General features: G+C 40.1%; 1 protein-coding gene across 6 annotated transcripts in view; it reads left to right on the top strand.

The window, feature by feature from the left end:
* Positions 1-2,008: 2,008 nt before the first annotated feature.
* cep170aa (centrosomal protein 170Aa) overlaps positions 2,009-9,683 on the top strand; it is a 43,731-nt gene continuing 36,056 nt past the window's right edge. For 3 of the 6 annotated variants that reach the window (XM_030441640.1, XM_030441642.1, XM_030441639.1), the window contains exon 1: positions 2,009-2,256. The gene's annotated coding sequence lies outside the window, so the exon portion shown is untranslated. The remainder of the gene's footprint in view (positions 2,257-9,683) is intronic. The other 3 variants (XM_030441644.1, XM_030441643.1, XM_030441641.1) reach the window with 1 other exon arrangement.

Here is a 9,683-nt window from a genome sequence, read left to right as displayed (position 1 = left end):
CTTAAAAGTGATGCCTTGAAACGGTGTTGCTGATTTGTTATTTTATTGCAACATCCTCATCCTTATTGTGACCCTTGTTGTTTGGTTCCTGGGACACCTCGTTCATTTGAAGCTGCGCACCATGCAGCAGGCACTGGCCTCATTTTCTGCATCAAACATCGGACTGCCAGCTGCGCAGCCCAGCTGATGGAACAGGAACAAAAGACCCTGAAACGTAACCAGTGAGTCCAGGAAACCCGCCCACCCGGTTCTGGTGACATGGGCTTCTGGTCGAGTTGGAAGCATCCATGACTGGAAATGTAGACGCAGGCGCTGCTGAGGATGAACTCAAATGTGTCAAGTTAGCCATGAGCTTACACTGAAAACTCCGGAAATGACGATATTTGCTTTCAAAAGTAAAAGGCTTTTTTTTTTTTTTTTTTTTTTTGAAAATTCAAACGTGATGCATGCATGTGTAATCCTCTGATCCGGTGTGTACACAGTGATGTCACCTACTTTGCCATCTGTAGGGCGTTTTGTTTGCATCTCCCCTGCCATAAGCTGTATATATCTGTAGGTTGCATTTCATCCTGTACTATATACCACAACATTATTAATTACCACTGCAGCTGATTTATTATAGTCTATTGTGCATGCTAATTGTGTTTGAATTCATATGCATGTGTTTAACCTCGGTTTTATCAGTTAAACTATACATCACCTTCCTGTTTTCATGATACACACTTAATTCAGATTTATCTCATAAGAAGTCCAACATGATTAGTAAGTTATTAAAACAATTCTGAATTTATTGTGGAAAATAAAACAGTTGACTCTTTGACAGTTTAAGAGCAGTACAGGGTAAGGGTAAAGTACGGGCAAATGACTTGCATTTTGTATTTTTATGGCAAAATCAGGAGGAAAAACTCATTGTTCACTCACAGTTCACCTCACGTAACATTTCCTTCATCAGGTTATTTCACAAGACATTGGGGGTGACCATCTTTAATAGGTTGTGTACCAATCATCTCAAATAACAGAATTACTTGCGGTAAAAAATGTAAGAAATACACTATAGCAGATGGCTACATCTGGAAAAAACATCACTAAGAGAGTACATCTTGTCAGAAAGTTACAGTATAGCCCACCTCAAATGGCAAATGAAATGTATGGATTTCAGATCAAAGCTTTACCATGAGAATTTAATTGAAATATAAACATTTTTACTTTAAAGCATGGTTGTTCACATGTTCATCCCCCTAACAAAGCCTAAATGGATCTATTTCTATTTAGAATTAAGTAGGATTAACTGATTCATTATTTTATTATTCTAATAACAACATTACAAAGTGTGTGATTATTTAAAATTGAATTGTCTCATTAACAAGGTTATATCGTGCTTTATATATATTTTTGACAATATATCTTTATTATGATTTTCTACATTAACACAATGAATAACAACAATGGCCACATTATCACAGTCTCCATGTACATACATGCATGCACCTACAGATGAGGAAAAGTTCAGTCCCACTACAGTTGACAGTAATGCAGCAAAATCATCAGAAAAAGAATACAAAATTAACAATTACAAAATTCAATAAAAATACTATTCCACTTCACAATCCAAAAATATCAGTTAACCCCTTTCTTTTGTTGCCAACCATCATGCCTTTCAACTTGATATTTTAACATTTTATATATTAAGTTTGTTGGGACAATCCAGTATCTTTTCATGTATGTTTTTTTTAAATAAAAGTTGATTAATAATCATCTCTCTCATTTGTAAATTTGCAAGACACAGAATAAAATACAGTGATAACAATGTTGATGTTGTTTGTGCTTACTTTATAGGTGTCATCTCATTTTACAGATTTAGGTACGTTGAACCATAGACATAATGTCTATGCTTTGAACTACATTTTGCCTAAATCTGTGGTCACGTGATTAACCGTAAATACGGTTGCCTAGCTACACAGGCTGTCACCTCGAGGCTTACTGACAGATCATCCACTCACACAAATCTCTGCTCCGATTTTATTCTGAAAGTTGTAACCGGAAGTCGTAAACACGCCTCCGCCGCTTGACGCTCCTCCCGGGATGTTGCTCCGCTCGCCGCTCGGTCGCAGGGAGGGAGCAGCATTGCTGAGCAACGGAGGGGGAGAAGGCCGACGCGTAGCGCTAGACTGAACTGCAGCAACGGCAGGGCTGGGCTCCACACACACACACACACGCACACGCCTTCAACAGCAACACCAACCAGGACGGAAAAGGGTAAGTGAGGACGAAAAGTAGGAAAGACAGGCTAATTAACAGCGCATCTTTAGCTAGGTGGTCGACCGTTAGACGCACGTGAAGTTTGCGGGCAGATAAAAAATGGGAAGAGTCGCCTTTCTGCTTTTCAGTCCATCTACTGATGTCAGTGTGGGCTTTCAGTGTTGATATAAGATTCTCCGAGGTGGCACAGCAGTTCCTGGAGCTTCTCACGTTAAATCCCCAACGCCTTAATGCAAATTGATGCTTTGAATCCGTATAAACAGACGCAGTAATTGAGCACCCTGTTATGCTTATAACGGCTAAACGAAATAGTGTGACTCCCTGTTGGCTAACTGTCTGTACGGCTACTGTTGTCGGCAGCAGCATGACCAGCCTGCCCTGCTCCGCCTTTGTAAAGCCACACAGCCTAGCCACTTTTCTGCCGCTGTAAAAAAGGAATAAATAAAACACCGTCCACATTTGCCCTCTGTGCTATTATTATTTGTTGCTGGCCTGTTTTTCTTATTCTAATAGTTGCATCCTTCTTTAACCACACGGAGGCTATCGAGACAGGATGCACATCAATGAAGGTCGGTCACAATGGACGCTTTGTGTTTTATCTAATTGGAAACAGACTAATCTCGGGAGTCCTCTTTTGAGTCTATGTTTATTGTCTGATAGGTAGATGATAAGAGTAGGTGTTTCACTATACAACGTGGCCGCACAGTGTTTCCCGATGCCAGTCGGACCCCAGCCTCTTCTTCTATGTGAGGGGCTTTGTTTTCGTGGGGCAGATGTAGCTGGCCTACATGCATCCGCTCTCTTTGTGTTCAGTTTGATTTTTGCTGTCATCATCACATAAGATGTAAAACTCTGGGAAATGGCAAAATATGTGCTCTAAATGCATCACAGCATCTTCAGCAAAATCGTTAGCGCGACTTATTTGCGTGATCTTACAAAGAAATCTATGCATAATTTCAAATTGTGTTACTGGTGTTTATTTGTTAGTTGACAGTCTGTTTTGAAATAAATGATTTGTTTAAAGATAGAAGAAGATATATGACATATTTTAAGCATTTGATTGATATGAATAGCAGCAGCAGCCATAGTTCGTTTTTTCATCATGATAATTTCCCTTAATTACATCTAATAGCATCAGAGGTATCAGTGAAGTCTGCTTGCATTTGTGGTTTGGGTTTATAACACAGTTAGCTGTCCATTTACTGGACTGATGTGTTGTTGGAAAGCTGGAGAGCCACAGTCTGCACATCAGCGAGTCTTGTTAGTCTCCTCCTCCTCCCCTCTCATCTGTAATAATTCAAATTTTGGGTTTGAGCCATAAAATTTGCAGATAATACCATCCAGTCCGGCTTTGCTCCTCTCCTTTCCTTTCCTTTCTCTCTTTCACTCTGCCTTTTTAAGCCTCCTTCCTGTCCTCTCCGCAAATGTGGCTGCCGGCCGGCTGGTTGGCTCTACAGGCGGTTGCATTTTTAAAAACTGTGTCACTGTCACAGGACGGAGATGAAGCTGCAGCAATGTACTCGCTAGACTGCAGCCTAGGCAGCCTGCCTCCATTTACATGTTACAGTGCAGATGATAACACAGAAAACCAGGAGAATAACTAGAAATAGTGCACTCTGTTTGACATTTGTTGAAGATTTCTTGTTGTTCAGGGGTTTCCTCTGAAAAACTGGAAACTTAAACATTGTATAAATTCCTGCTGTCACCAAGTTGTCAGTGCTGATGGGTCAATTGCATGTGTCATAAGTTGGCTATTAACAGTGAACAGACAGAAGTAGATTCCTGCAGTTTCATCCCCTGTAACCCCTTATCTCATTGTCATGAATAACTTGGTGTCTCGTGTTCACAAGCATTACTCTCATAGTGACCTTGTGGCAAACGAACAATGTTTTCTTCATTATTATGAACCCATTTTCTATTCTAGTTGGGATTGAAGACTTTGTTGTCCAGCCTGCCCAGAGCCATTGTGTATCATAGGAAGTTTAGGAAGTGAGTTCACTTTACTTCAGTGGTCAGGGAGTGTTGTTTGTGACTGAAAACAACGTATCCTGAAACTTAATACTGTAATGTATTCCATTCAAGATGTTTTTAAAAGTGTTTTTGTGTCAGGGTTTCTATGGCTAAAGAAAGTTGTGCAATCTGCCAGAGTATAAACGTTAAAAGGGTTATGAGAGCCGGATAACTTTTCCTGGTGAAGTTCCTGCTTGTGTGCAGAGACACGAAGAGAAAAAAGGAAGGTGAATAAAAAAGTCTGAGCTGGGAAATTGAGATAGACAGCAAAGCAGAGCAGAAAACAAGAACAAAGCTTGAAGCAATACATAATCATCAACCTCTCCCTTGTTATGGAACATCAAGGGTGTGCCTGGTTTGATTTTTCTGCATTAACTTCCCAAAATGAAAAATAAAACAGAGTGAGACCTTCACATCTGTTTTGGGGTGTAACTTACTCCCCTCTGAGTATCCGGCATTTTGTGCCTCTTTCCACTGCAGATATTGATCTTGTATTTCGGCCGTTTCCATTCCAATCTCTCCGTCTGCCAGGCTCCCCCTGATTGTCCTGTTATGCTAGCGCTGATTTTTTTCCTTTTAAGTGCCAGTGTAGATTTCAGTGCGAGAGAGTTCACTATTTTTGTCCGCTGCTGAGTCTGTTTCTGTGGGCTGCATAAACACTGGTGCCATAATCAACGTGGCAGGGTTGGTCAAATACTAATGTTCCTGTTAAAGGCCAACCAGTCAGTCATTATCTGCTCAGCAGGGGCCATATAAGCACTCACCGGAGTCCTATTCATGGCACATTATTTGCTTTGGCTTCTGTACATCATAAAGTGTTTTATACATAAGGTTAAATGTGTTCAAATACCTAACCTTTCTGTGTGCAGGAATATATCATATTTAGGTATTAATGACACAAAGATCAAGATTTTTTAAGAGCACTGCCGATTATTTCCTTGATTAATCATACATTTTTCCCCAGAGCCCCAAGTGATGTCTTTAAATTGCCTGTATTGTCCAACCAGCAATCTAAACTTGATTTTCATCGCCTGGCCTATTTGTTAGTATGAGCCAAGCTGACATAGTATTACTGCAGTTGGTACCTTTTCTTTTCCACCATTGCCAGTGTAGATACCAGAACAGGAGGGCCGTGCTCTCTGCCAGTTCCCAGAGCAGACCGGACCACCTCATTATGGTATTCTCTGTCCTAATTGGATAAAGTGGGCAGGTATACCAGACAATTTCTTTCCTCTTTTACTGCATGAGCAGGGGCCGGAGATACATGGGATACTGACCAAATGCTCTATAACAGTGAGTACAGTTGGAATATAGAGCTATTTAACACTTATTCTAATAAAATTCTATCTCTTACAGCAGCTTTATGGTATTTGTATATTACACAAGTGATCTAATAAAGGCCAATTTTTTCATTAGAGAATAGCAAAATACCCCATCACAAAGTGTCATCTTGCATTGCTTTTTCTTTTGCTACTTGCTGTAACCTAATATATGTATCACCCTAACATTTTGATGGTTAATTTAAGTATGCATTTTAGTTTACTGCATATTCCTCTGCTCTCATGCCTCACTGAGAAATCTACCTCCAGGAAAAAGTTAATTTCAGTATAATTTCTGAAAAATGTTTTGCACATATACTTCAGAGAATTAGTCACATGCACTGAAAAGACTTTGCTGCAGGGCATGTGCTTCATTAAGTCTCTTGGATTATTATTCATCTTTTTTTAGTATCTCTTTATCAGAACAAGAGCTTGTTCACAGTGTTAGTTCCCCCCTTGTAGACTCCACAAGAATAATAACTGTCTCAGATAGTGCTGAAGGGTAGTCTATGTTTTTATCTGCAATGCTGTACAATTTTTAACATCCGTGAAGTGTGAATTTCCATATGTAGGTCTGTAGGTCATGTGGAACACAGGGGTCACTGAGCATGTGGTGGGTTTGTATCTTAAGGCCATGGGTGTGCTGGGTTGTGTGTATCATAATAACAATGAGGCAAGCTGGACGGATGCTGGCTAAATGGAGGTGTTTTGCTTGTTTGTTCCTCTCGCCAACTGCACATGTGACGCATGTGGCCACTTTACTGCACCATATGGTCTTTTCTGCTGCATTGGACTTTTTTTTTCCACACATGCTGCATGCACAAACCACATTAACACACATAAAGCCACACATACACATGTGTTCTCAAGTTTCTACAGATTTGAGGTGCTGTCCTGACCCCATAATGATTTATTATCTCCCTGTATGGTGCTATTATCCTGTCGTAAGAGATTAATGTTGTTGTACGGTGTTAATCTGGCTGCATAAATTAGAAGCTGTTCAATATATGTTATTATTCAGTAACATGAATTATTTTTGTCACAAAATGTCATCAACATTTGAATGTTGTACACTTGATCTTACTCCAAAGGCCGGATCCAGATTTACAAAAACACATTGGGGAAAGCATGACCCATTTTAGCCAATTGCTTCAATCTCATTGTATGCACATAACCATGTTGTTGTTATTGCTGTTGGATATGTGCTTGCCATTGAAGAGAAGAGAAAATGGAAAAAATTATGCAGTGAAAATGTCTGTACATTGTCATTTGGCTCCAGCTATCCATGCAGTGTTTAGAAGCTGGAGCAGCATCCTTGGCTAGCAAACTGCATACATCCTCAGGTCACTTAATCAGCCTTAACCACAACAAACCCAAAGTACATACTGCTTATTATAGATTTCAGCCTCCAGTTGTAGTTTTTTGGTTTTCGCTGACAAATTACAATGTTGATATGAACATCGAGCAACTTGACAAGGAAAATGTTTATACAAGTCTCTTTCTAAGGAGGTCCCTTAAACAGAATACGACTCGTTTGTACCCTTTGTGGGATTATCTCCATTTATGAGAGTTAGGGTTAGGAGAGGTAAAGTAGGCCAACTTGATTCACATGTCAGCTGGAATCAAGACATTTGAGAATGATATCCCTGGAGCAGCCATCACTTATTCCTTTATGCATTTTGAATTTCAGACCTAGAACATTTCATACATACTGCATTATTTAAATGCTATCAAACTGTTTTTTGTGATCGACTGGCTGCCCAGTGGAGCTACTGTTTATGGACTATGTTAGTCATTAAGCTTAAGTGTATGCTATATCTTTATCAGACATAATAGAAAATACCCAGTCTCTCCTTTTGTTTGTTGTTAAGGGAGGAACAATAGTCTTGTGTTTGTTGTGTTTCTCCTCTACTGTTCACTTTCATGTTTATAAATCTACAGTAGATTTAGCCACTGGGGACTAAAAAGTCCTTTGTCTGTCTGTCTGTCTGTCCAGAGGTTGCCCAGCTGTCTAGTCTTGAGTCCATTCCCTGGATGGTTCTTTACACCCTTTAGGGTCTTCCTGGCTCCCAAACCAGCTCTAGGGTTGAGACAAAACCAAATCAGTCTCTCTCGTCTATTAAATATTGACTTCCTGACCTTACATCAGCACATTCAAGGGAATTGGTTTTACTTATACCTCCAAGGTACTGTCTAGCACCATATAAAGTACAGTCTTTGTTCTTTTTTCCGTTGTTGCAAAGCTACAATAATAATAAAAATATTTCTTTTGGAACGTGAATTTAAGGCCTTATATCAAGTATTAAGAGTCACGTTTTTTAATTTTAACAATATCTTTGGTACTAAGCCATCTATGGTTTATGGTGTTTTTGTGCTACACTTCCAAGTAATCACTTTGCAATGAGTCACAGTTCAATGTATCATGATAATTGCCTCAGATTTTCTTGTTGTCAGGGTTTAATACGGTAACTGCTCTTTACTTTGTCTGTTCAGCCAAGGGGGCTATCACTGCTCAAGCGATTGTAACTACTGAGTGCTATTTATATCGGAACAATCTGCTTTTGCTGCTGCTGTAAACATTAAATGCATCACCTCCTGTCTGCCTGTGTATTTCTCCCGGGGAAAGAGCGACCAGACATGGAAGTTCAGAGCAACAAATGCTTTAAAGCTTTTCAATTGAATCATTATTCATCAGCCAGGAGCAAAATCTTTCTGTTATTACTACTTCCCTTAGAATGACTGCATGTAGGGTGTCACATAGCCAATGGGTTTTACTTCATGGGTTTTGTAGAGCAAGCATCAGCTCTAGTTTTTATGTAGTTGCACTGAGATTAAGCTACATTTTTTACAATGTAGACAGGCAACCACACCCTCACTAGGGCTAAGTTTGGCTCACATCATGAGACCATGTGGAAATGTGTGTGACAAGAGTATGAGTTGTCTCTCTCTGCCTGCCTGCTTCTTTCTCTGTGACTGTCTGTCTCACTTTGGTTTGCTTAGCATGTGAGTGTTTGTGTAAATCTGTGTATGGAAGCTACACACAGCAGCTGTGAGTGGTAGAGATGTGGTCTGAGTCAGCTATCAGGGTCGCAGTGGTGATGTGACAATCAGAGAAGTCAGATAGAAAAAGCAGATGAGCAGTGCCGACGGTTACCCAGCTGTTGCATCATCCTGGATACTCACTGGAGCCAGATGCTATGTGGAGGGACGCAGCCATGTGTTGCAGTGAAGAAGCATATTAAGTGATGACAGTAAATAAACTGGTGCTCAATGACATCACATCCTGTCCTCTTTCAGCCGGTGTCTGATTGGCTAATTTGGATTGGAGGGAAGAGATTTGAATTGTTGAAAAGGAGAAGGATTGCTTATATAACGATTTGCCAGATATGGAAACATGACTGCAAGAGCGATTAGTCACAGCCAATAAATCTGATTACCCAACACAGCATGAAAAATCACCCTGCTTATTTTAAATGTCTGAACATCTTATTATATAATGAAACATAATAATAGTGCTCATCCTCATTTGCCCCTTTTCTTGGTGTTGAACATGATTCTCCTCATGACAATGTGAATCAGTTCCTCTGAGCTTTTAATGAGCAGCCTCACTGTAGTTCTTCATTTATGTCAGACAGCCATTAAGTCAGTATTAAATGGACTCAATAGATGAGTGAGGTCTATCCACCACAGGAAGTGCTGTGCATGCTTCCTGACTCCTTACTGCTTCACACAAAGAATTCACAGTCGTTCTTGGAATAATCCTGTCCTTTCACTCCTTGATTCTGTGTGTGTGTGTGTGTGTGTGTGTGTGTCTGTTCGTGTGTGTGTTTGTGTGAGTATGTGGGAACTAGTATAAGTGCAGGTCTGGGGGTTAGGGAATTCCTGCCAAAACCATGAGGTCACTGTTTCTCCTTACTAGACCCAGAGAGATTTTGAGTTGCGGAAAGAGAGGAATGGAGATGAGATAAAACCATCAGTGAAGAGTGTTTTTGCCAGTGTCTATATATTGAAATTGCTGTTGCTGATATTTAGAAGCAAGCATTTGTGCATGTCTTCAGATGATACTCGTGGTGTTTATTGATGTAGGTTTGTCAT

Source organism: Sparus aurata, chromosome 15, assembly GCF_900880675.1.
Source record: "Sparus aurata chromosome 15, fSpaAur1.1, whole genome shotgun sequence".
Classification (NCBI taxonomy): Eukaryota; Metazoa; Chordata; class Actinopteri; order Spariformes; family Sparidae; genus Sparus; species Sparus aurata.
The sequence above is the reverse complement of the archived record's forward strand: the minus strand, read 5'-3'. Positions and strand labels throughout refer to the sequence as shown.